Below are 27031 nucleotides of genomic sequence, written 5' to 3'. Positions count from 1 at the left end.
ATTCTTACATATCAAAGAATTTTGTCATCAGAAATCATTGTCTAAGGCAAATGCCACTTCTGTGCCATCCTCCAAACACTTAATTATAAAATGAAGTTGAGCCTCAGTCAGAGTGGAGATGCCTGCCTGGCGATCAGAAAGAATCTCGTGCCTCTCTCACCCCTCCCTCGCCAACACCGTCCATCCTTCAGGGACCCCTGGACCTGGCTGGAGCCGGCCTCTGGCACCTGATAAACATGGATCTAAAAATCTCAGTAAAATACTGGCAAACCAAATTCAACAAAGCATTAATAAAACAACTCATCATGATCAAGTGGGACTTACTCCTGGGTTGCAAGTATGGTTCAATATTCTCAAATTAACCAACGTGATACACCACATTACGACTACACAGAACTAGCATTGGGCAAAGTACAACATCTGTTCATGATAAAAAGCCTCAATAAAGTAGGTTTAGAGGGAACATACCTCAAACATACTAAAGGCAACATAGGAAATCCCTACAGCTATCATCCTTAGTGGGGAAAAATTAAGTTTCCCCCCTAAAGTCAGGAACAAGACAGGGATGTCCATTCTTTCCACTTTTATTCAACATAGTACTGAAAATTCTAGCCACAGTGATCAGACAGCAAAAAGAAATGAAAGTCTTCCAAATCAGCAAGGAAGAAGTTAATCTTTCACTGTTTTCGGAAGACATAATATGCTATATTAAAAAATCCAAAAGGATCCACCAAAAAAACTGCTAGAACTATAAACAAATTCAGTAATATTACAGGATACAAAACCAACATAAAGAAACCGGTTGCAGTTCTGTACACCAATAATGAAGCAACTGAAAGAGAAATCAAGGAATCCATCCCATTTATAATTGCACCAAAAACAATAAGATACATAAGAATAAACCTAACCAAAGAGGTGAAAGACCTCTGAAAGCTATAAAACACTGAAGAAGTGAAGATGACACAAAAAAATGAAAAGTCACTCCATGCTCATGGATTAGAAGAACAAATATTATTAAAAATGTCTATACTACCCAAAGAAATCTCACATTTAATGCAATCTATATCAAAATAACACCAGCATTTTTCACAGACCAAGAACAAACAATCCTCAAATTTGTATGGAGCCACAAAATACCCCAAATAGCCAACGCAATCTTGAAAAAGAAAAGCAAAGCTGGAGGCATCACAATTTTGGACTTCAAGTTGTATTACAAAGCTGTAGTGATCAAAACAGTATGGTACTGGTACAAAAATAGACACATCGGTTAATGCAACAGAATAGAAAACCCAACAGTGGACCCACAATTATATGTCAATTAATCTTTGACAAAGCACGAAAGAATATCCAATGGGAAAAAGACAGTCTTCTCAACAAATGGTGTTGGGAAAACTGGACAGCAACATGCAAAAGGATGAGACTGGACCACTTTCTTACACCATACACAAAAATAAATTCAAAATGGATTAAAGACCTAAATGTAAGACTTGAAACCATAAAAATTCTAGAGGAGAATACAGGCAGTAATCTCTTTGACATCAGCCATAACAACTTCTTTCTAGATATGTCTCCTGACACATCTAGAAACAAAAGCAAAAATAAGCTGTTGGGACTTCATCAAGATAAAAAGCCTCTGCACAGAGAAGGAAGCAATCTAAACAGAAGGCAGTCTACAGAATGGGAGAATATTTTGTAAATGACATATCTGATAAAGTGTTAGTATCCAAAATATATAAACAACCTATGAAATTCAATACCCCAAAATCAAATAATCCAATTTAAAAGGCAGAAGACATAAATAGACGCTTTTCTAGAAGACATACAGATGGCCAATAGACACATGAAAAGATGCTCAACATCACTGATCATTAGTGGAATACACAAATCAAAAGTACAATGNATTTTTTTTAAATGGCTAAACTCAACAATGCAAGAAACCACAAGTGCTAGTGAGGAGGTAGAGAAAGAGGAGCCCCCTTGCCCACTGGTGGTAGGAATGCAAACTGATAAAGCCACTCTGGGAAACAGTATGGAAGGAAGCTCCTCAGAAGCTAAAAATAGTACTACCACAGGATCCATCAATTGCACTACTAGGTATTTATCCAAAGAATACAAAAATACCAGTTCAAAAGGATACATGCACCCTGGTGTTTTACAGCAGCATTATTTACTATTATTCAAAGTATGGAAACAGTCCAAGTGTCCACTGACTGAGAAATGGATAAAGAAGAAGTGGTACACACATACAGTGGAGTATTACTCAGCCATAAGAAAGAATGAAAATCTTGCCATTTGCAATGATATGGATGGAGCTGGAGAATATCATGATAAGTGAAATAAGTCAGTCAGAGAAAGAGAAATTCCATATGATTTCACTCATTATGTGGAATTTAAGAAATGAAACAAATGAGCAAAGGGAAAACAGAGAGAGAGAGAGAGAGGCAAGCCGAGAAATAGACTCTATAGATAACAAACTGAAGTTTACTAGAAATGAGGTGGTAGGGGGATAGGTGATGGAGATTAAGTGGGTAGGGTGATAGGTGATGGAGCATCTGCTGTGATGAGCACAGGGTGTTGTATGGAAGTGTTGAATCACTATATTGTACACATGAAACTAAAATTACGCTGTATGTTAACTAACTGGAATTTAAATAAAACTAAAAATATCAAAATCACTCTTAAGAATGCAGTATGGTTTTAGAAAATGAAGACTGATTGGTGACAGACGCTCTCCTGTAACTTATAGGTGATTAGTGTACTTTTACTCATTAAAGATTCAGGAATGTCACTCAGACTTAGTTGGGGGTGGCATAGATTTTTAGTGTCCTACTATTTCAAGGAACTACAGGCTGTATTTAATCCTGTCATAATTAGAAATTTTGAAAGTTTTAGAAGAATATTTCATTGTAATCTGCACATGACCAGAAAACATCAGAATGAAGCAAGGTACTGTCTTTCAAATTTTGATCTGAAAAAAATGAATCTGCATTCACTTGAATGGGCAGTTAGGAGAAGCACAAGTATTACATGTATTGTACTCACTTAGAAATGTACTGCATGTAGATAATGTCCTTTATTTATAAATATATAACTAGAAAATTGTAACAAAAATAATTTACCAAAATGTCCTGAAGCACAAGGGAAGAAAAGCATTACTCTGAAAACTCAGAGGGATAAAGGAAAACCCTACACTATTTAAAGGCAGGAAACAAAATAACACTTTACAAATTGTGTGTTTGGCTGAAAAGCAATAAAGAGGTAACAAATAGAATGCAAAAGATAGTTACAAATAACAATATCAGAGAGAACTAGGGAAAATAAGCTAAAATAAAGACAGAACATACTACTCTTTAAAAGAATGCAAAAATTTCATGAAACAAATGAAGATAATTATTAAAATAGGCATTAGGTGAATAAAGAGAAGATATGCTGCCAAACAGTAAACCATAAGTGTTTAAAAAATACTTGGAAAAAAGTCAGAATATGCACAGAGAAGAAAAAATATTAATATAAAGGATAAAAAGAACCAATCTATAAATTAGACTTATACCTAGGTTCGCCATATAAAGTACTTCTCCTTTCTCCTTCTTTCTCTCTCTCTCCCTCCCTCCTTTCCTTCCTTCCTTCCTTCCTTCTTTCCTTCCTTCCTTCCTTCTTCTATCCTTTCTATTTCACTAAATCTGGTATCCCTAGTGTTCCAAAAATTAAAAATGAAATTGGAAGAAGCAATAACTAAGATATAGTAGAAAAATGAATTTCTAATATGTGAAATTGACTATGTAGAATGGACAGATATGACAGTCCCAGAAAAAAATCATAGGGAAAAAAGACATCTCCTGGAAATTAAAACAAAAGAAAACAGTATGAATGAGAAGGAAGAGGAGGAGGAGGAGAGTGAAGAGGTGGAGAAGGAAAGATACAGAAATCCTCAGGAGTGCTCTTTGGTTAGATAATTGACAGTATGACAGTTTTTGAAAAGAGGACTGAGTATAACTCTGCCTTTTGATAATGAAATCTTTAGCTTCTTTCACTATTACACTATCAGAATAGCTGTGAACCAATGTTATATGTTCCTGACAGGAAATGGGATAATAGTTTTTGGAGAACACCAAATAACCTAAGGAAAAAATATGCACATACTAACATTTTTGAGATCCTCAGTAAAAAGAACTTTTTACCTTAATTAGGTAGAGTTAACCTCTAAATCTCCATAACCAGTGAGAGGACATAATGATAAAGAAAACCCTATATCCAATATTTAAAAAATAAATACTTAGGTTAATATTTAGCTTAACAAGAAATATATTTTTAAAACCCTAGAAAGAACCAATCTATAAATTAGACTTGTACCTAGGTTTGAGGAAAACTTTACAACCCTCATGAAAGATATAATAGTAGAGTTAGTCCAATAGGAAGACATACCCTGTTTCTTGGGCAGAATGACTGAATATTATAAATAATTAAAAAAATATCCAGGGAAATATTCAAAAAAGGGAGATTAGTTTCATCAGACATTAAAGCATATTAGAAAGCTTCTATAATTAAGACATTTTGGAACTGGCATGTAAATACATGAATAGAAGAGAAAGACCCAAATAGATCCAAGTAAAGGAAATGTATTATGTTAAAGGTGACTCAGATCCCTGGACAAATATGGATGGATGCCATAATAAATAGCACTGGGCCCACTGGAGGGCATGTGTAAAAGATAAAATCAAATCTATACCTTACTCCATACAGATGAATTAGCCTCAAATGAAACAGGAATCTAAAGTCATACTGAAGAATGATGATGTTAGAAGACACTGTGAGTGGATTTCTGCTTAATCTCAGTTTAGATTAAGGCTTTGTAAAAATAACTCGAAATCCAGAGAAAAAAATAAACAATAATGAATTAAATTATATACTTTTCCCCCACAAATGAATGACAGAGGAGCAACATGAGCAAAGTCACAAGACAATTGACAAATGGAGAGAAGACATTTACAGCATATAGATGAAGGGCTAACATTACTAATGTATAAAGAAGGAATAAAGAATTGAGGGGGAAATTGGCCAAAAACATGAAGAAAATGATATTTACAGATAATTCACAAATTACAAATAAAATGGGTCTTTAAGTATTTATTAATACTCATAATTTGAACTAGAACTGAACTCAGTCTGATTCTCATCTCAAAAATTGGCAAAAATAATAAAAATGTGACCATACAATCTGGTGTCTAGGCTTTTAGCAACACACATTCCTGTATGTCGCTGATGGAGATGCAAACTGGTGCAAACCTTTTGGAGCATAATTTAGCAGAATCGATCAAAATTACATACCTACATACCTAATCCATGTGTAGTAGTTTATCTCAAAATATATATGCACAAATGCGTTCATTATAGCTCTGTATGTAACTATAACATACTGGACACAGCCATAACAATGCCTACACATAGGAGAGGGGTTGGATAAAAATATAGGAAATCCACATCGGCATTGAGCTATATGAACTGATAGGGAGTGATTTCAGGCTCTATTATTACATGAAGAAAAAGAAGGCAAACAAGTTTAGTGCAATAAATAAGGGAAAATAATAAACTGTACATTCATGTGTGCAAATAGAAACACAAGGAGGATAAAGTATAAACTGAGAAAAGAAAGTGCATGTGGCAGAGGTTCATAAGGGTCCACAGGGGTGTACATAGAAACCGGGTGGAAAAAATGGAGAATAAAACAGATTAGATTGAGCCATAGGAGGGATAGTGACATGACTCTGAGTAAATCTCTTTATATATTTCTGACTCTTACAATATGTTGATGTTTTACACATCCAGATAAATAAAATCAATAGGGATGGGGCTCAGAACCTGAAATGGAATAAAAACAGAAACAAGTGAACCTGGCTATACTGTAAATGAATAATATAACTCATTGAAGGGGAAGGAGGAGAATCAATGTAAATAACCTTGAAAACAATATTTTGACTATATTCTCTAAGGCTAATCATAAAAAAGAACTATACACAAATATTATACACTAGTTGGTAGGTTTGTTTATTGCAGAGATATGGATTAGCAATTTTGAAGCTATTTTATGCATATTCTAGATTTGAGCAAATATGAAAAATGTAGTGCATGAGAGTCATGTTTCTCATTACTGTAGAAAAGAGTTATAAATAAGGAAACAGAGAAGGCTAAAATGTGCCCTTTCATGGTGTTAAATATGAATTGGAAATATCAGTATGACATCATAGTTTTATACACACACACACACATGCAGATATAAACACACACACACATATACACGTACACATCCCTATCTCCATACTAATTTTATGCACCACCTTCCATTTTCAGGAGAAAGAAAACTTATGGGGAGAATGTGTTCCTCAAAATGAGTGAGTAAAACAAGCAAGATACAATATCTAGGATATAGTAATCCAACACAGGTGTTAAGTCTAAGAAAATCAGCAGGAAAAGAGTAAGGAGAAACACAAGAATGAGAATTGTTCATGAGGCTTACTGCTGAACCAGTCCAGATAGAAAAAGAAGATGCAGGACTTTGTCTCTAAGAAGGAAAAGGGACATGTTTGATTGTCTGATATATCTTGTCCATATGGAGAGGAGTTTTATATCTCTGAAAGAAATGTGAGCAAATTATTACTAGATAGAAAAAAAACATATTAAAAATGAGGCAATTATTAATTACACTAAAATTTATTTTTTATTTTTTTATTTTAAAATGCCATTAAAATTTAAAAGATACAGAGGAAAGGACAGTAAATCATAACTTTTGACATTTCTCAAAACTAATTTTGGATGAGGGGGCAGGCACCTGGGTGGCTCAGTTGGTTAAGCAACCAACTTCAGCTCAGGTCATGATCTCATGGTTCGCAGGTTCAAGCCCTACATCTGGCTCTGTGCTGACAGCTCAAAGCCTAGAGCCTGCTTTGGATTCTGTGTCTCCTTCTCTCTCTGCCCCTCTCCTATTAGTGTTCTGTCTCTCTCTGTCTCTCAAAAATAAATAAATAAACATTTAAAAAAATAGTAATTTGAGATGCAAATTTTAAAGAATAAAAGGAATAGAACATTGAACCTACAGCTTTATGTCCAGAAGAATTTGAAATGCAAGACATAATACAATTATTTCCAAGCATTCATGGTATCAGAGGATTTGTCTCATAAACTAATCACAATGAAGATACTTTTGGATGAAGTTCACAGGCAAAGGAAACAAATCCAGAAGATGTGAGGAAAGATAAGGTAAATAATAAGCAGTGCTTTTTAAATTAAGGACAAGTACTATAAAAATCAATATTATATAATTTTAAGCCAGGAGAAAAAAAATTCATCTATTCAATGGAAAACAGAAATAGAAACAACAGCAGTATAGTAGGTAGAAAATATGCTAAAAGAGAGAAATAGGTGCTAATGTAAGAGTGATTACTGGCTGTCTATTTATTGATTAAGTTCACCCTTTGAGATCTGAAGGCTCCTAGACAGAATAAAAAATAATATTGAACCAGATGCTGCTTTTAAGACACATATAAGAAGCAGTACTACAACTGAAAATAAAAGGAAGGAGGAGGAAAAAAGGGCAGAAATGAACCAAGTGACACCAGAATAGAAATCTTAAAATCTGAAAGAAATAAAGGCAAAAAAAAAAAAAGTCATAAAAGACAAGACAGTTATCATACAATTATAAAATGAACAATAGGACAGAAAGATATACCTGCTATAGCCAAGCCCCTAAAAAAATCAGCTTCAATTACATCAAGCAAAAGCATAGGGTGGAGAGATTTTTTTGTTTTTAATTTCAACTTCATTGAAGTATAACTGACAGAGTAGAGAGATTTTATTAAATCTAGATCAGAGTTTGGCAAACTAGGTACTGTGAGCCAAAAGCTGCTGCCACCTATTTTTGTAAATAAAACTTTATTAGAACATAGCCACCCTCATACATTCACATCTTGTGTGTGGATACTTTGGCATTACAATGACAGAATTGAGAAGGTATGAAAACCACCGAGCCCCAAAGTGCCAAAAACATGTATTGTCTGATTCTTTAAGAAAAAGTTGCCAACTTCTGATATCAACAGTACAGATATTGAGTTCAAACTCTGAGATATTTATAGAATTCTATACCCAACAGTCAGATAATGCACATTGTTTTCAAGCACACATAGAACATTTACACAAAGATCACATTCTAACCCACAAAAAGGAAAGCCTCAAAGATAAAAATAAAAAAGCAAGATTTTGGTATTACAAAATTAAGTTACATATTCATTTTCTGTGTGTGTAAAAACCAAGTAAGATACTAAATAATCTCTGGGTTTCAAAAAAGAAATAAATAATCAAATAAAAACTACAAATAGTTGGTGTTCAATCCTATGGAAATTAATGAAGACAAGCCAAGTGAGAACAAGAAATGGTCACTTATTCAGAGATTGCCATCTCCAGGGACTGAGCCATCATAACTATTTTGTCTAAAAATTCAGGTTATTCATAGTATTTCCTATGTATTTTAAAATTTTTATTCTATCTGAAATGTTGCTTTATTTTTCAATATTATTGTTGCTAAATTGTGTCTTGCCATTTTTTCTGTTGACCACTGTTCCCAGAGCTTTCTCTGTATCATTAACCTCTAAAAGCAACAGCTTTTTTAAAAAATACCAATGCCATCTAATTTATTTTCTGTCACCAATTTTTGTCATGTTTTTATTTCTACTATTTTGCTTCCTTTGGACTACTCTGCTGTTTTGTTTTATTTTTTCCCTTTAAAATCCTTAAATTACATGGTTAGCTTAATTTTCAATTTTTTCTTTTCTTTTAAAAGTACATATTATTACTTAAATCTTGTTCAAGATTTCAGGTTTTACAAAGTAAGATGATAATGAGGAAAATAAAGTACTCTTCATTTCTGTGCTTAACCAGATGCACTATTTGGGCACTTTAAAGGGTTTATTTTTTATTTTTTTTAATGTTTTTTACTTTTGAGGGAGAGACAGAGTGTGAGTGGGGGAGGGGCAGAGAGAGGGAGATACAGAATCTGAACCAGGCTCCAGGCTCTGAGCTGTCAGCACAGAATCTGATGCGCGGCTTGAACACACAAACCGCGAGACCATGACCGGATCCTGAGTCGGACACTTAACCGACTGAGCTACCCAGGTGCCCCAGGATTTATTTTTTAATTCACTCATTGTCTCCTGTATTTTCCCTAACACGTGGAAGTTTCCCTACAATTGTAATTCCAGTTTTTCTTTAAAGCTATGCTACCAGGTGATATAAAATGTATCCTCCATACCCACATTTAGAGGTGTTAATTTTTCATTAATGTGGTATTTTCAACCTTTCTAAGAATGTTCAAGATAGGAGTCTTAAAGTATAAAGAAAGAAAAAAAAAATGACCCATCCAAAATGAGAAGGAACTGATATTTCAATCAGCTTCATTGTGTCTCATTTTTAAGTATGAACAGACAGGTAAGATCATTGAGGAAATACACAGAATAGTAGAAAAGTAGTGTCTCAAAATGATGTTTTTGCAAGCAGGCCTACTAAAAAGCAGCTGATGTTTAGAACAGGTAGATAGAGAGGGCTATATCCCTCAGACAGTCTGGGATTAAAATAATGGCTTCATCTCTTAGTAACTGTGTAACTTTGAGTAAGTCACTAACATTCTCAGTTTTATAAAGATTATTCTAACACTTCCTACCTAGTAGGTGTTTTAAGGATTAATTAAATTAATCCGCATAAAATATTTATTTGCGTACTTGGCAGAAGGTATCAGTTATTATTTTTATCTCCTCCATCAGTACAAATAACTCTATCTATAGCATACTAAATTCAGAGTAATTTCCTTTATTGAGAATTTCCTGATTGGCCTTATCTATCCATCAAAACCGTACACCAACTGCTATCTGCCTATTGCCAATTAGTCTAGAGTTGCACTGTTCATTTTGGTAACCACTAGTCACATATGGCTATGTAAATTTAATTTAATAAAGTCATATAAAATTTAAAATTCTGCTCTTCAGTGATACTTGCCATATTTCATACGCTCAAAGGTCATAAGTGGTTAATAATTACAATGTTGAATTATCACATGGGCAGTTTCCATGGGCAGCACTGATACAGAGCGACACAACCTTAGGCTGAACCTATCATAATGGGAGACAATGGGAGTTTGAAATTTGAATGAAGAAACATGGCACCCTGTAGCAATTAGGAATAAATCCATTGTTATCAATACCCTAAAAAGAATGCCACAAACTCCTAATGCTGAGTGGGAAGAGATGGCCTCATTATCTGGTTTCCAAAGCATGGGTTTCCATCCATTCTCTAGGTTCTTCAATGTACCCTACCAAGTAATAAGGCAAGCTTTACTTAAGTTGCAAAGGTCTTCTTTCAATGAGTTGCTCTACACTTAACTTTACTAATGATATTTTTCAACTGGAAAAAATCTACATTTTTATTAAGTTGAATCAGCCTATATTGTATCGCTTCTGAGATTAACAGCATACTTAGAAAGTCCTATCCATTTCTACAGTTATAAAATTTCTTCTAGTACCAGTATAGGTTCATGTTATTTATGTTGGTCTTATTTCTATAGGATTAATTTCACAAAGCGGCTTTACTGAGAGTATTTGTTTTATTGTTTTAATAATACAAATAATGGTAAATAATTTGAACCATGCAAAAAGCTATAAAGTGACAATTAAATTCCCTGACATCCTGACCCACAGCTGTGCAGTTTCCTTCCCTAGAGGAAAACACATTTATCAGTTCTATGTGATGTACTACCAGAGATAATTTTCTCCTTTTATGGTATTAGCTTTAGATTTCTAATCAACTTCTAATTTATTCTGTTTGTTTTAAGGCAGAGTTGCATTTTTTGTCAAAGAGATAGCCAATTATCCCAACATCATTTATCTGTGGAACAGTGCATAATTTCCCTAAGGATCTTTAAATGCCAACATTTTCAAACCCTAACTCCCCATTTGTACCTAAGTCATTCTTGACCCTCTCTCCCATACCACTGACCTACTTTATTTTTCTATTCTCACTCCACCTGTCAAATAGTTTTAAAATTATGTGTGAAAAGATAAAGTAAGGTCGAGTTTTAACAGAGAAACTAACTTTAAATAGCAGTTGGTTTTGTGGCAGAGCAAAGCTCTCTGGCAGTTTTTTTTCTTCTTTTCAACATCCTTGTTCTAGAGGGACTTTTAAATCAAATGTGCAAGAGCCACTTAACATCCATTGGTAATTGGTATACGACTGGTTTGAATTAATAAAATTATTAGAAAAAATGTATTATATAATGAAAAGTAAAGCCTTCAAGAAAAACAGATAATATACACATAGGTTCTTTTAGAATGCAAAGCATTATATAAATTATTATTATAAAATATTTGAAGTTGAGAGGAAAAATGTAAGCATTAAATGTTAGTGTATGCCTTACTGTCATCCATGGAACATTATTCTTTTTGGCATACCTTTCAGTGTGTTTTGTGATTACAAAGTAGCTAAGTTAGATCACAAGACTATATTTAGTTAAAACATGTAAAGTGAATTTCAGAAGAATGACTGCATTTTTGAAAAGACATACAAAAAATACAGTTACTTCATATATAGACAAGTGTGGAGGAGGTCAGAGTTGTCAGTTATATAATAATTCAGCTTGTTTCCTTGACTCAGAGCTCTCCTTCATTCCCTTACTTCACCATAAGGGAAATGAGGCTATTTAAGTACTCAGTGAATATTAGGCTCTGGAATTTTATTTCAAACTTGGGTTTTGGCCATCCAGATTGTCATAAGGTTGTCATGTCTTTATAAGTATTATTTTAAATATAAGTGACTCAGATGTTATTACCCATCTTTTTTTGTTTTTGTAAGGTGATGATCACATGTATCTTCATAAACTCTCTTACCACCTCCTGGGAACTATTTAAAAATTGGTTTTTTTCCCCCATTAGCTTCTTCACATGTGAAACGTTTCTCTATCAACCCTGGCACATTTCCATTAGTTTTGGAAAACTTGCCAAATTCCAACAATTTTCACATTCTGGACAAAGAGTAGAACTAAATTTAACAACAAGAAAGAAAACAAAACGAAAGCACTGAAACAGTGTAGTGAGTGTAGGCTACCTACAATGGGATAAATAATGTCGATCTTTATGGAACATATATTATACAAACTTCTAGTTCAAAACTAAATAAGTTTATGTACATGGTTTTCAATTGGTATTGAATATATGACAAAGGACAGTTATTCATTTATTTGTGGCTTGATGGAAAAAGACTGGCTCTGCCTTCACAGTCTGAGGAGTGCCAACAGCAGCTGACTGTGGGTTAAGACTTCTGGGTTCTCCTCTACCCATGGCTTTGGCAAAAGCCACTGCAGACCGTGTTTGAACAGAGCATGATGCCATTAGCCCTGTACTGTTACAGGCAAGGTAGGCCTAGTTTTTGCCTGAAACAAACATTTCTCCAGGTGAAGTGGGACAAACCCATTGGGCATCCTTCTGAAAGGACTATTTTACCACCTCCTAAATGGAACTGTTAGAACTGATAAGAGTACTTTTCTCATCACCTCTTTCATCAGTCACTTTTTGAATTGAGGGTCAAAATATAGATATCCTCAAGTCATACCTATCCTTTGAGTTCCCAGTGCATGTATATAACACTGTCTAAACATTTCCTTTATATATCTCAAAAAACACCCATAATAGGTTTGAAACTCAGTGAACATCTCCGAGTCAGATACTTTCCAATGAAATCACCAAAATACTTATATGTAGCTCCTACTAAAACTTATTCTTGTTTTCCTAAGCTTTAGTTGATCACCAATTCTTACTATTTTTTTGCCTTCTAAAAATCTCTGAATCTATTTCTCCACAGCACAACTGTCAATTTGTTAAACCAAAGAATTGTCTTTCTTCATCCTGCCAAAATACGTCTTTTATTTATGCTCCATCCCATCTTGTGCCGCTCAAACTAGGTATTTACCCTACAGCTATATTTTCTTTTTGCAATATGCAACCCTGATGAATCACATCCCCATCCCCACTTAAAACGTGCCATTTGGTTTATATTGCTCCTAAAGAGGTAAATTTACAACATGCTCCCCACCACGTAGCTAAAGTTTACCTTGCTTTCTTCATATTATCTCATGATACATCCCTTATTCTCCAAGCCCCAGTACCATTGATTCTTTGCATATGCTCTTCTTTCTGATTGCAATTTTTGTCTGCACCTCTTTCCTTATTGCAGACTTAACTAAAATATTGCTTTTCCTGGTCACCTTTACTTAACACATGCCTTCCCTCATTCATTCGGTCAGGTTCATCTGATATATGTCTCATAACTTTATATGCCATTTATTTATAGAATTGTTCAAGCTACAGTTTTTGAGATAGCTTTCTCATGAATGCAGATGCACTGAGTGAAGAAACCATGTCTATTGTGCTCAAGATCATATCCTCAGCATTTAGCCGAGTGCCTAGAAAATCAACTGCTCCTGAGTAAATAATCACTTAAAGAATTAAGTAAATATATTGTGTCCCTATTAGCTCTATAAAGGGTATGAAGAAAAATAATATAGTTCTTTCCTTCAACTTTTTTTCTAAAAGTTTTAGAGTCCAATCATCTCCATATTTAAACTACAAACTTCCCTCCACACTCCAATGCTCCTAATCCTCCTTGCCCTGCTTTATATTTTCCTTAGCACCTCTCACCTTCTAATATACACTTTCTAATTTACTTAATCAGTATTGTCTATTTAGAACAGGAATTTTTGTCTCTTTTGTTGACTGATGAGTCCAATCACTTAAAATATCTCCTAGCACATAGTAGGATTTCAACAAATATTTGTTCAATGAAGAAAAGAATAAATATTTCTCCCAAATAATCATCAATTATCATTCATAAGTGTTACTTCCCACAACATGGATTTCCATGTTACTTAGCTACATTATACACCTATAACAGTGTTCTCAACAGTGGTGATACGCCCCCTGCCCAGGAAAATTTGCAATGTCTGGCAATATTTATGGTTGTCACAACTTGGAATGGGAGGGATGATATTGCTACCCCTGGTGGTACAGAACAGGTTACTAAACATCCTGAATGTACAGGCAGCCCCCCACAACCAAGAATTATGAGACCAGAATGTCAGCAGTGCAAAAGATGAGAAAATCTAGACCATGGCCTCTATTCCTCTGCGTCCCTGATTTTCTTTCCATCAGCATGCGATACTTCTTTCTCTCTGGTGTTAAAATCTTTCCTTCAGGTGTATACCTTCTGCTCTCACTTGTTTCCACCTCAAGCTTGCTAGTGTGCTCATGAGCTTTTTTTCTTTAGTGTTTTCTTTTAATGTCTATTTCTAAGAGAGAGAGAGAGAGAGAGCATGTACCTGCACATGTGGGAAAGGGGCAGAGAGAAATGTGGGAAAGGGGCAGAGAGAAAGAAAGACAGAGAATCCCAAACAGGCGCCCAGCTGACAGCAGAGAGCCAGATGTGGAACTGGAATTCACAAACTAGGAGATCATAAACCTGAGCCAAAGTGAGATGTTGAACCAACTGAGCCACCCAAGTGTCCCACTCATGAACTTTGGTTAAAGTTACGGAGTGCTATTTAAGATACCATATGTTTTCACTCATATGTGAAACAGGAGAAACTTAACAGAGGACAATGGGGAAGGAGAAGGGGAACAAAATAGTTAAGGAGAGTGAGGGAGGCAAACCATAGAGACTCTTAAATACTGAGAACAAACTGAGGGCTGATGGGGGTGGGGGAGAGGGGAAAAGAGGTGATGGGCATGAAGGAGGGCACTTGTTGGGATGAGCACTGGGTGGTATATGGAAACCAACTTGACAATAAACTATAAAAGAAAAAAATAATAAAAATTTAAAAAAGAAGCTGTTTAATTTCAGTTTACCAGATGAGATGCCTTATTTAACTTTTTTCTCTTTGATAGAGTTCAGAATGTGGATATCCCAGGTATCTATGAACCAGTCTATTTGAAATCAACATGGTTACCTCACCTCTTTTTTATTCAGTTTTGTCAACTTGAAATCAAATGTTACTTTAATGATAATTCAATAGCTTTCATTTATTTTGGGGACCAGAAACCAATCCCAAAGATATAGGTCCTCAAAGTTTGATCCTGATATAACCACTCAGAGCACTGAATTTGAGAACCCATCTGATTTCAAACAGCTTGTTTCCCTTTCAAATAGCTATACAGAAATTATGTATAGTCACTCTGTGGAATTTGGGCATAATTCCTCAAGGAACCCTATCAATTCACATTCTTTTTTAAGTTTAGTTATTTTTAGAGAAGGCAGTGAAAGAGAGAGAATCTCAAGCAGGCTCCTGTGCTGTCAGCATAGAGCCCATGCAAGGCTCAAATTCAAGAAACTTGTGAGGTCATTGATCTGAGCTGAAATCAAGAGTCAGTCACTTAATCAACTGAGCCACCCATCACTCCATTTCACATTCTAAGTAGAATAAATATTAAGAATTATTCACACTTTGTGAAATAAAATATATTTGAGTGCTAACTAATTTATGTGAGCCAAATAAAATACCATGCATTCTCTAGGACAGAAATGTTCTGGATAGCTTATTCATCATGATATTCTTGGTGCCCAATATGGCATTATCACACACTAGGGTTCAATAAATGTGGGAAGAAGGTATATAAATACAGGGCATTACTGACTACTCTTTCTTTATGAGTATACATGTGAAATCTTTAACTTTAATATAAATATTATTTCTATTCTAATAAATTGTTAGAAGATAACCAGACTGAGATTCTGAGTCTCTGTTGAAGCTTACTGGGAAAAAATGGTGGAGTGACTATCTGGTATAAGAACGACAAGGGGCATCACAAGTGGCATGCACTTAGCACCCCTAACTAACTCTTGTTCAGAATAACTAGCAGCTTCAGTTTCCTTATCTATATGTGGCAGATGAGCCAGGTTGAGTCTACCTTGAAATGTGTGCTTGTGTTATATACATGCATGTATGGGTTTGGCTGAGATTTACATGGGAGGAGTGAGGTTCTTTAGGTCCCTTGACACAAACTCATACTTGATAATGCTTGTTGGGAATTAATGTTTTAATTTGGGCTACAAAAAAAGTAAAATTGTGTGCGCATGTGTGTCTCTGTGTGTGAGTGTGAAGGTCCCTGAAAGGAGTCTAGAAAGTGGGAAATTAAGACAGCATCATCCCTTTGATTTATTTTAAGGTCCTATGAATGAAGAGAGGTGTATTAGTTTTCCATTGCTGCATAACAAATTATCACAAATTTAGAAGCTTAAATTTAATTATCTCACAGTTTCTGTAGGTCAGAGGTCCAAGTACAGTTTAAATGAGTTTTCTACTCAGAGTCTCATAAGGTTGAGATCAAGGTATTAGCCGGTCTGGGGTCTCTGAAGTTCAAGATCTTTTTCTAAGCTCTTGTAACTGTAGAACTCATGGAGACTTGTAGTCCAACAGGAGAATCTTAGACTTCTAGAATCTCTTAAATGGCTTACCTGATTAGATCAGGCCCATCCAAGGTGATCTCCCTTTTGATGAACTCAACATACACTGATTTTGGAATTTAATTACCTCTGCAAAAATCTCCTTACTCTTGCCATCTAATATAACCTCATCATAGGAGTGACCTTCCCATCCTATTCCCAGGTCCCACCCATACTGACAGGGAAGTGGTTATATAGGGCATGCATACCAGAGGGCAGGAATCTCTGGAATCATCTTAGAATTTTGTCAACCATAAGTCTAGTTAGAAAAGAAGCCAAGGGAGCTGTTTTCACATCTATCATTAATTTGAAGTCTAAGAGATAAAGAGAAACACAGAGTTGTCTCCACAGCATCTTCTACCAAATCTAACAGGGATCTCTGGCATACTGAGGGCTCATGGTAGCCAAGAAGAGAAACACTCAAAGGCAGGGCCACATCACTGTCCTAGCACATGGCTACAGTGCCATCATGAAGTTCTTCAAGGATGAATGAAGGCCAGGGGTGAAGAATCCGAGTGAATCCTGTTTCAAGTAATTGTGCAATTTATATAGGGAGTGTAAGACTTTTCCAGAAAGATTTTGTTAGGGGTTGAGGGAAAAGTCTTCTGGGTTTTGAAAGCTATAACTGTAGTGGTTGTGGACTCTCAAAATGCAACTTTTAAATATATATTTGACTATTTTGTTACACATAAACTGGTTGCTTTTAATGACTCAATTATAGTTTGTGTTAATATGATTTCTATGGCTTTAGTGATATCTGCTCTGATTAGTCACCAAAACAATCATGCATAAACAAATAATCAGCACTGGGTAGTAATGAAATGCTATAGATTTGCTCTCCTCTTTGGTGAAAATACTCTGGTAAACCTACTTTCTCTGAGATACTGCAATCCATGGAATTTTGTAAGATTCTCCATATATTAAAATAAAGGGAAAAAAATACTTAAAGCCTAAGAACCACAAGAAAAACAGCCTTCTATTACAAAGAATCATTGTACTGTATGGCCACTTACTGTGTCCTGCTAGTAAAGTGTATTTTCCCTTTCAGTCTCACCAGGATTTTGTGTTAAACTGTGTCTGGCCCTCTTGTATTTAGGATTAACTTTACTTCTGAGTTGTTATGTAATGTAATGGAGATAATGGCTGCTTCCAACTGACTTGTAAGTCACAAGAGAGAGTATGACTCTCATCTGGTTGCATAAAATGAAATCTTTCTATTCTTCCTTTCACCATTCTCCCCCCTTGCAACTGAGAATCCACTCCAGAAAACACATTCACTTAAAATATCCAAAATGTGAGTTAGAAGACTTATGACAACAAACAATGAACAGAGCGTTTCTACAAATAGAATTAAGTACCAGAGTTGTGTCAACAAAAAGCATGCATGCCTGCTGCTAATGAAAGAACTGCAAACTGTGGACATGCCTGCTGACTGTCTGCTTTCTTGTTATGGGATTCTAAAGCTGAACAGTCACTAGAGAATCCTTTCCCTTACACAGACCGTCCAAGTCACAGGGGATTCTGACAAACTGGAATGGCTTTTGCTGGGGGACAGAGGAGAAGAGGATATACTTTGAAATAAGAGTTTGGATTGTCTAAAATATAGAAGAAGCTTATTCCTAATGCCCAGAATTGCATGGTACACAGTTGTCTTGCTTGGAAGAAACACTAAAGCCCCAGAAGGGATCCATTGCATTTATGCATGGTCTTATAGCTTTCAAAGTGCTGTAAATATGTTACTTAGGCTTCTCTACTCAGTATCCAGTCTAATACTAAAAGGGAATATGGAAAAGAAAGTAGGGTTCCATTCTATATACATGGGACAGCAAGTTATTTTCACATTTTATACATATATCTATATATATGGTCAGAGTGATAATTATATTTCTATATGTGACATAGCCTAATACTTGCTTCCTGTTTCACAAAAGGAAAAAAAAATGTTTAATGAAGGAGAAGGCAAGAGATGTAAAAGACTATAGGAAGGGCATGCACATTGATACTTAGAAAACCTTTACATAATTCTTAGATTTGTCACTTTGAAAAAGATTCCTTGGTTTTCCAGCACTAAAATATATATATTGGCCCTTGGGCTTCTCATAAATCCAATCCTTGTTGATTCACATGTCTACTGTGTCTATATGCAGAGACAGTCACATGTATTTTAATAACTTAATGATTGACTTCTACTCCCAACCAAGAAGGAATAATAGGAATTTAAGCTCTCTGGCCATAAATAATAAGAAACACCATAAGGAACAACAGATTTTGACATTGAACAATAGCAGTGCCACACTGTGATCCTCAAGGGAAAGGAAACAATCAAGTAAAGATTACAATTCTGGAAACTTGAGAGTGGGGAATACACACAGAATCCAATGATTTTGCTGAGATGAGCAGACCCAGGTTAGAGTTCAGGAGGTCAAGGTGGCTGGACTTTGCACAAAAGAATACTGGCCATTCATCTGAAATGCTTGAAAGGACAGTGGCATAATTTTCTGTTTTCAGATTATGGTCATAGAGGGAAAATTCTCTCTGTAATACTTTTCTGTGAGACACAAATAGCACATTATATTCAAATATGTGACATAGTTCTAGGGACATATCCACATTTTGATTAAACAAGGAGACACTCTGGTGGAAAATAAGCAAAAAGAGCTAACCATTTTGCTCTTACTTTTAAAATTAATTTTACAAGCATGAAAATAAAGATGTATAGTGATCAAAAATTGTTAGTCTATGAACAAAAATGGCTAATCTCACTGATATTGTATTAAATTTTATTTTAATACATTTAAATATATTTTTAAAATATTTATGTTGAAAGAGAGAAAGAGAGAGAGAGAGAGAGTACAAGCAAGAGAGAGACAGAGAGAGAATCTCAAGCAGGCTTTGCACTGTCCGCAGAGCCCAGTGAAGGGCTGGATCCCACGAACCCATGTGATCATGACCTGAGCTGAAACCAAGAGTCAGACACTTAATCTATTATTTTATATTTTTAAGACTCACCATATAATACCAATAAAGTGACCAGGTGTGGAAAACTGAGGATAAACATTTAAAAATTCACTAATATCGAAAATTACAATATATAGGTTTCACTGGATTTGAAGCCATAATAGGTAGTATTATTGCTGCTTTCAATGGTGTCATGCATTTGGTGGGTCTGATTTAGCCATTGTCACTATTATTTATTCACTTAAAGGAATCATTTTAACATCATTCTTACCATGTGTATGGTAGACACTACTTCTCATTTATTTTTGAATTTTTAATGTGTATTTATTTTTGAGGGAGAGAGCACGAGCAGGGGAGGGGCATAAAGAAAAGGAGACAGAGGATTCCAAGTGGGCTCTATGCTGTCAGCAGCAAGCCCAATGTGGGGCTCAAATTCATGAACTGTGAGATCATGACCTAAGCTGAAACACTCAACTTACTGAGCCACTCAGGCACTGTGATGCTCTTTCTTATTTCAAAAAAAAATATTGAGGGGCACCTGGGTAGCTCAATTCATTAAGTGTCTGACTCTTGGTATCAGCTCAGGTCATGACCCCATGGTTTTGTGGGTTTAAGCCCCATGTTGGGCTCTGCACTGGCAGCACTAAGCCTGCTTCAGATTCTCCCTCTCTCCCTCTCTCTCTGCCCCTCCCCTGCTGATGCTATCTCTGTCTCTCTCAAAATAAATAAATAAAGTTAAAAAATAATAAAAGGCATAAACCTACAAGGACATAACTAATGAGAGAAAAAAACATCAGTTTTTTTTGTTTTAAATATTGAACATTTACTCTGTGCTAGGCACTATTTACAGGGAAAAACACAGACAAAAGTCTTTGCCCTTTTAAATCTTATTTTTTTGTAGGAGGAGACAGAAGAAAATGAGATAAATAAAATAGGTAGCCGTTTGGGCTTAAATGCCAAGGGGAATATAACAAAAGCTGAGAAGATGAATATTTATTGTTGGGTTGAAAGGAAGGCAGGATGAAATTTTAAATAGGGTGGGCACTTGAGGAAATTACCTTTAGACAGGAGTGTGCTTGGGTGGTATTTAAAACAGAAAGGTGACTCGTGTGTTTGGAGCAGATGAGGGAGAGAGAGAAGTAGAAAAGTTCAAAAGAGTAATGAGGGACAAGATCATGTAGGGCCTTGTAGGTCAAAGAAAAAGGCTTTGGCTTTTGCTCTTAAATGAATTTGAAAGACACAGAAGATTTTGAGCAAAGAAGAAACATAATCAAACTTAAATTTTTAAAGGTCATTCTGGCTGCTGGATTGAATGTAAAGAGGAGGAAGGCAAAGATATAAACAGTGAGCACTATTAGGAGGTTATTGCCACAGTCTAGGTAAGAGTGATGGTAGGCTTGATGAAGGTTTGCAGTAGTGGTTGGATTCTTGGACATATTTTTAAGTTAGAGCCAAGAGCATTACGTGATATATTAGAAATGTGCCTGAACCCAAACTGTCTCAGGTTTGGAACTTGAACATTTAGAAGAATAGAGTTACCAACAACTAAGATTGGCAGGATTTCAGGAGAGCAGGTTCAGTGTGGTTTATCATAAAACTCAATTTGGACTTATTAGGTTTGAGATGCCAGTTATATATTCCAAGAGGGATTTAATTAAATCATATGTTTATAATCAATCTTTTCTCTCTCTTATTTATAGTTTTCCCACTGATAAAACTTAGGAGAAAAGAGAAGTCAACCTAGAAATACAACTGGAAAGCCCATTAATATTGTATAATCATTGCCTCTATTGAAGATACATCAATACGGACATGGGTAGTGATAAGGTAAGCTGTATATTATGCCAAATTTCTGATAACAACTGTTGACTTATTCCTTTCCCACCCAAGAGAATGGTTTTTTAACTTGAGAGAAAAAGAGAGAGACAGTATAGGGGGAGGGGCAGAGAAAGAGAGAGAGAAGGAGCAGGCATCAATGTGGGAGGGGCAGAGGACAAAGGAGGGAGAGAATATGAAGCAGGCTCCAATGTGGAGCTCAGTCCCACAACACTGGGATCACAATCTGAGCCAAAATTGAAAGTCAGACACTCAACTGACTAAGCCACCCTAAGCCACTTAAGGGAGTACGTGATTATGGAAAGTTAGGTGACTATGAAAATAGTTTGAAATAGTTAAGACTTAAATCAGGACTAAATTTCAGTACTTCACCTATTATTAGAAAAATATTAAATGTAACACTTTTAACAATAACCACAAGTTAAGAACTGAAAAGCTTAAGTGAAATCCAATCAGTAATATTTTAGAATTACAAAGACTTTCAGAGATGTTAGTGGAAAAAAGAACACTTCAGTTTTAATTTCATGTACCTTTATTTCCTAAGACCTATTTGTAAATGCATGGAAGCTGAGATGAAAATCCTTGATGTATAGTAGATACCGGTTTGTTATCAAAGTCATTCTTTTATTAATGTTTATGAAAGAAGCTGCGTGACCCTCTCATTCCACAGTTTAAATTCTCTCCCCAAAACCATATATATTCATTATATAAATGGACTTCTCCACCATGACTTAGTATATCATTTTAAAAGATGTCCAGCCCTCTTCCTCAGTGCTGCCTGAGGAGGTGGCAGCCATATCATCCTCGGCATCATGGCCACCCTTAGACCCCTCAAGATGCCCCACATCATTAAAAAAAGGACCAAGAGATTCATCTGGCACCAGTCAGATCTATATGTTAAAATTAAACACAACTGGTGGAAACACAGAGGGATTGACAATAGGGTGTATAGAAGATACAAGGACCAGATCTTGATGCCCAACACTGGTTACAAGAGCATTAGAAAAACAAAGCGTGTGCTGCTCAGTGACTCTGGAAGTTCCTAGTCCACAAAGTCAAGGAGCTTGAAATGGTCCTGTTGTGCAACGAATCTTACTGTCTAGAGATTGCTCATAATGTCTCCTCCAAGAATCACAAAGCCATTATGGAAAGAGAAGCCCAGCTGGCCATCAGAGTCACCAATCCTAATGCCAGTCTCCACAGTGAAGATAATGAATACACAGACAGCTGTGTGCACATTGTGTTTGTGTTAATAAAGCCATAAAACTTTCAAACAAATATGTCTAATCATAGCTCAGATTTAGACTGAGAGATTTAATAAATAGTAAGCACAGACACAATATGTGTGTGTCTCTCTTGTACATGTACACACACACACACACACACACACACACAGATGCACTCTCATAGGATCATGGTTTTAGAATAATGATGGTTTTAATATTTGCTCCTGCCTCACACTGAAACTCAATTGACTGAAAGGAATAACGCAAAGCCATCTTAAATGATTCCAATGATCTGTACTAATTTACAGAGGTTACCAATTGGTGCTTTAGAAGATTCTTGTATTCCAAATATAACTATTAATTATAATGTTACTGGAATATTTGTAATCACTTCAAAATTAGCCTTTATATCCTCAGGAGGCTTGTATTTATAAGAGTCACTTGGTGTCTCGTAGAGAAACTAATTAGTCAACAAATGAGAAGTACAGAAGGAACACAAATTAGTTCTTTGTTTACTGCTACTTGGTTAAACCATGTAATTTGTATTGTAATTAAAACTTTTTATATTGCAAACAGAAAAAAATATTTAATTCAGGGATAGATGATAACAACAGTTTCAAATGTTGCAAGAAATACATTGATACATTCACTAGGGTTTACTATTTAGGTACTTATAAGGCAACAAAAAAAGGTGGAAAAATAACTACAATCTAATTATTATCTAAAGACCGTCCTCTCCTCCATTACTTTTGTTGGAATTACGAAGATCCTATTTTCATAAAAACCAGCAAAAATTTTGGAAAAGAGATAACAAAGAACATCCAGGCATGGGGTATAGTTTATTTTCCTTAGTAGTAAAACATTTTTGGTTCCTATAATATCTCATAAAAAGTGGTGTTTTGAAATACATGGAGAAAAGATTTATAGGGAAATCCTAACTCTCAGTTAATTATAGAAAGTTACAAGTACCTCTAAGTCATGTTATTCATTCTCTCATTTAATAAGGATTTGAAAAGCGGCAGAACTTTGGAGGGCTCAGCTTTTGGTCATCTTTATTCTGCATGACAAGGCCTTGATATTCCTGCTTATTTCCGTTTATTAACAAAATGCCTTTTTCCTGTGCTACTTATAGTGCTAAAGAACCAAAACACAAAAACTGAGGCATTTTATGTTTTATTTCATTCAGTACAGTGATGACAGATTTAAATTGAATTTTTGTCTCTTCATTTATAGCACTTTTATTTCATTTTTAGTCATTATAATTGATTCTTCTTCATAGTATTTTTTTATTCTATTTTTGACCATTTTTGTTTCATTTTCTATCGGACCATTCTTGGAAGATTTTTTTAATAACAATTTTTAATGTTTTTATTTATTTCTGAGAGAGAGAGAGAGAGATAGCATGAGCAGGGAAGAGTCAGAGAGAGAGGGAGATACAGAATCTGAAGCAGCCTCCAGGTTCTGAGCTAATTGTCAGCACAGAGCCTGACACGGGGCTCAAACCCTAGAACCATGAGATCATGATCTGAGCTGAAGTTGGACGCTTAACTGACTGAGCCACCCAGGCGCCCCAATGGAAGATTTATTTTTAAGTCCTTTTCTGGTGTGTGTGTGTGTGTGTGTGTGTGTGTGTGTGTGAGAGAGAGAGAGAGAGAGAGAGAGAGAGAGAAAGAGAGAGAGACAGACAGACAGACAGACAGCATGAGAAGGGGAGGGTCAGAGAGAGAGGAAGATACAGAAGAGGCTCTGAGCTGGCTCTCAGCACAGAGCAGACTCGGGACTCAAACTCACGAACTATGAGATCATGACCTGAGCCGAAGTGGGCGTTTAACCGACTGAGCCCCCCGGGCGCCCCTAGATTGCTCTGTTTTTTAATGTAGTTAAATCCTTCTCCTCACTTTTGACGTTGGTAATTATTGTTATAGTGTTGATTTTTGTCATAGATATCAAAATTATGACCTTGTAGGCTGGTTTGAGATGGGTGTTTATTGGTTTGTTTTTGTCTCTAGTGTTCATCCTTTGTTGTCTAGTAATTTTGAAAATTTCTCTACCTCAACTCTCCAGTCATAGACTCTTGGTCCAGATTCTGACAATCGGGCTATATATATTTCCTCCCATCCCCCAAGATGGGGATTTAAGTAAGCTATAGCCCAGTGATAGTTGCAGGTATTTTTTAAGAATCATTTTTCAAAAACAATGAAGACTAAATCCAGTCCTTGCTTTCCATCCATGATACTTACTCTGCTCCCTGACTCCATATGGACATTCCTACTGGCTGTGTTTCATATCCCAGAGGAGTATTCCTTGTTTTTAGCCCTATGTGTCATACTGTGTTTCAGCGCCGTAAATGGGACAGAGATATTTACCTTTAATTGACCAGTTTTCTAGGGGTTTTAGACTCTGTTTTCCTGAGATGACAAGAAACTGCATAAGTTCAAAGAAAAAAGCATACAGAGGCTACTATTTTTGCTGCCTATTCTTATTCTCGACCATATTATTATTAGACATTCCTTCTTATCCTGGCAGTATTTTACCGAACTTAGTTTCCACTATGGTATAATAAGTGAAAGTTTTTGACATAAAGTAGCAAAGTGGTTAAAGGCACTGACTTTTGGGGGTGCTGTATGGCTCAGTTGGAAGAGCATGTGACTCTTGATGTCGAGGCTGTAAGTTCGAGCCCCATGTTGGGTGTAGAAATTACTTAAAAATAACATCTTAAAGGCATCAGCTTTGACATTAGAAAGCTAAGGTCAAATTTTATCACTTTATCCTATAAGAATTTGCAGTTTGTCATATAAAATGAAGATAACAGTATTACCAGAAAATAGTTGAGAAGAATAAAAGCAAGTGTGTACTAAATATTAAGTATTTTCATTAATTACATGTTTGTAACCAGTGTTTTACCTTATGTACCATCCTCTACTGAAAATTATGAACTTCAGCTGGGAAAATATTAAAGCATTACCCTGAACTTCAGATTCTTTAGTTTATACTCAGTTTATGCTCAGACTTTTAACTTTACTTAAAATATTCATACTTTCTTTGTTTATCTGTATTCACCCATCACGTGTTAGCAGAATGTTTAGGAGTTGGTGGTTTTGATGTTGCCTGTGACACTTACCACTACTTTTTGGTCATGACCTACAGGAAGAGCAGACAATTCTGAATTTACCATTATAATACACTCCTCACTGCTGAATCAGCAAGACATTTTTGCTTTTTGGAATGAAAAAAAAAATGGATGTTTATGCATCCATAAGAAACATCCTCCCTATACTTCTTAGAATCTTAGCTACTTGCTACTATAATTGTAAAAGGTTGGATATTAGAGAAAGATAGTCTGGTGTTCCCTCACTGACTGTATCATTTACTAACTGTATAATTTTAAATATGTTATTTAATATATTTGGCTCTCAGTTTTTCATCTCTAAAATAAAGAAATATTTTACACATTCATGTGAAGACTAAATGAAGTAATATATGTAAATTGTTACCAGAGTGCCTGATGGGCTACTAATGTAAACCTTAGTTTTACATCTTCTTTCCCTTTCTTCAACAGGTTTATCTTGAAATTCCAATGGGAAGCATAACAGTTGGGTAATGTCAATTGTATAATGCCCTTACAAAAATTGCATACTGCCTTAAACATTAGATTTTTCTGTTATATGAAAAAAATAAGTCACTATTTGATTTATGACACTTGACTTGTCTCCTGGTGTTTGCTACTGAATGCCTTACCGTATGACTCATCATCCAAGTTTTGTTCCTGATGAGCAAATGAGAAATTGGAGGAAGCAATATTGGGAATAAGAAATCTAAAACTCTGTGATAACTTGGAAACTAGTTATGATCTTGAATGCTTATATTTTATTTATATAATCCATTTTACCTCCTTTTATTACTTATTCTTCCCTCCTCTCATTTTTAAGTTAAATTTTAAATTAAAGTAATATGGATATTAGACACCAAATCAAATAACACAGAAATACTTATAATGCAAAGGCATTAGCAGTTATCTGACCAGCTACTCAGAGGAAGTTCTTTTCTACTCTGTTTTGCTTGTTTTCCTGGTACTTTACTCCATATTTCTACAAAGATACTTGTAATATTTCCTGATTATAAACTTAGACATCATTTATTTATTACTATCCCATTATTATAGATGGTGATTTGGCTCACATCAAACTCCAAAGCTCTCTCTACCCTTTTAATACTGTCATATCATTCATTTTACTAAAATTATTAATCAGCCTTTGAACTATAATGAACAAAATAATGATACATTTGTTTTCCCTTTGTTATGTAACTTTTCCTCCTAGAATTTTCATTTGCCTTGATGTGTTCAATGGTGATGATGTGTATTTCATTCATTTTGCTGAACTTTCAATCAGTCCATTCATTCAGATTACTGACATCTTTCAGGTTTGGGAAATTTGCTGCCATATTTGCTAATTACCTTTGTTCCATTTTCTCTGTTCTGTCCTCTGATA

At 35.3% G+C, this 27031-nt stretch overlaps 1 long non-coding RNA gene and 1 pseudogene across 1 annotated transcript in view; both read left to right on the top strand.

Moving 5' to 3' along the window:
- LOC144226899 (uncharacterized) overlaps window positions 1–26237 on the top strand; it is a 240550-nt gene extending 214313 nt beyond the window's left edge. The window contains exons 6-7 of the long non-coding RNA XR_013333771.1: window positions 21180–21306; window positions 26101–26237. This is a non-coding gene — a long non-coding RNA (uncharacterized LOC144226899). The remainder of the gene's footprint in view (window positions 1–21179; window positions 21307–26100) is intronic.
- LOC144226900 (large ribosomal subunit protein eL32 pseudogene) lies at window positions 22128–22579 on the top strand (annotated as a pseudogene).
- Window positions 26238–27031: the final 794 nt, after the last annotated feature.

The sequence above is a fragment of the Crocuta crocuta genome, unplaced genomic scaffold (assembly GCF_008692635.1).
Source record: "Crocuta crocuta isolate KB4526 unplaced genomic scaffold, BGI_CrCroc_1.0 scaffold283, whole genome shotgun sequence".
Lineage (NCBI taxonomy): Eukaryota > Metazoa > Chordata > Mammalia > Carnivora > Hyaenidae > Crocuta > Crocuta crocuta.
Note: the sequence above shows the minus strand (reverse complement) of the source record. Positions and strands in the feature narration are given on the sequence as shown.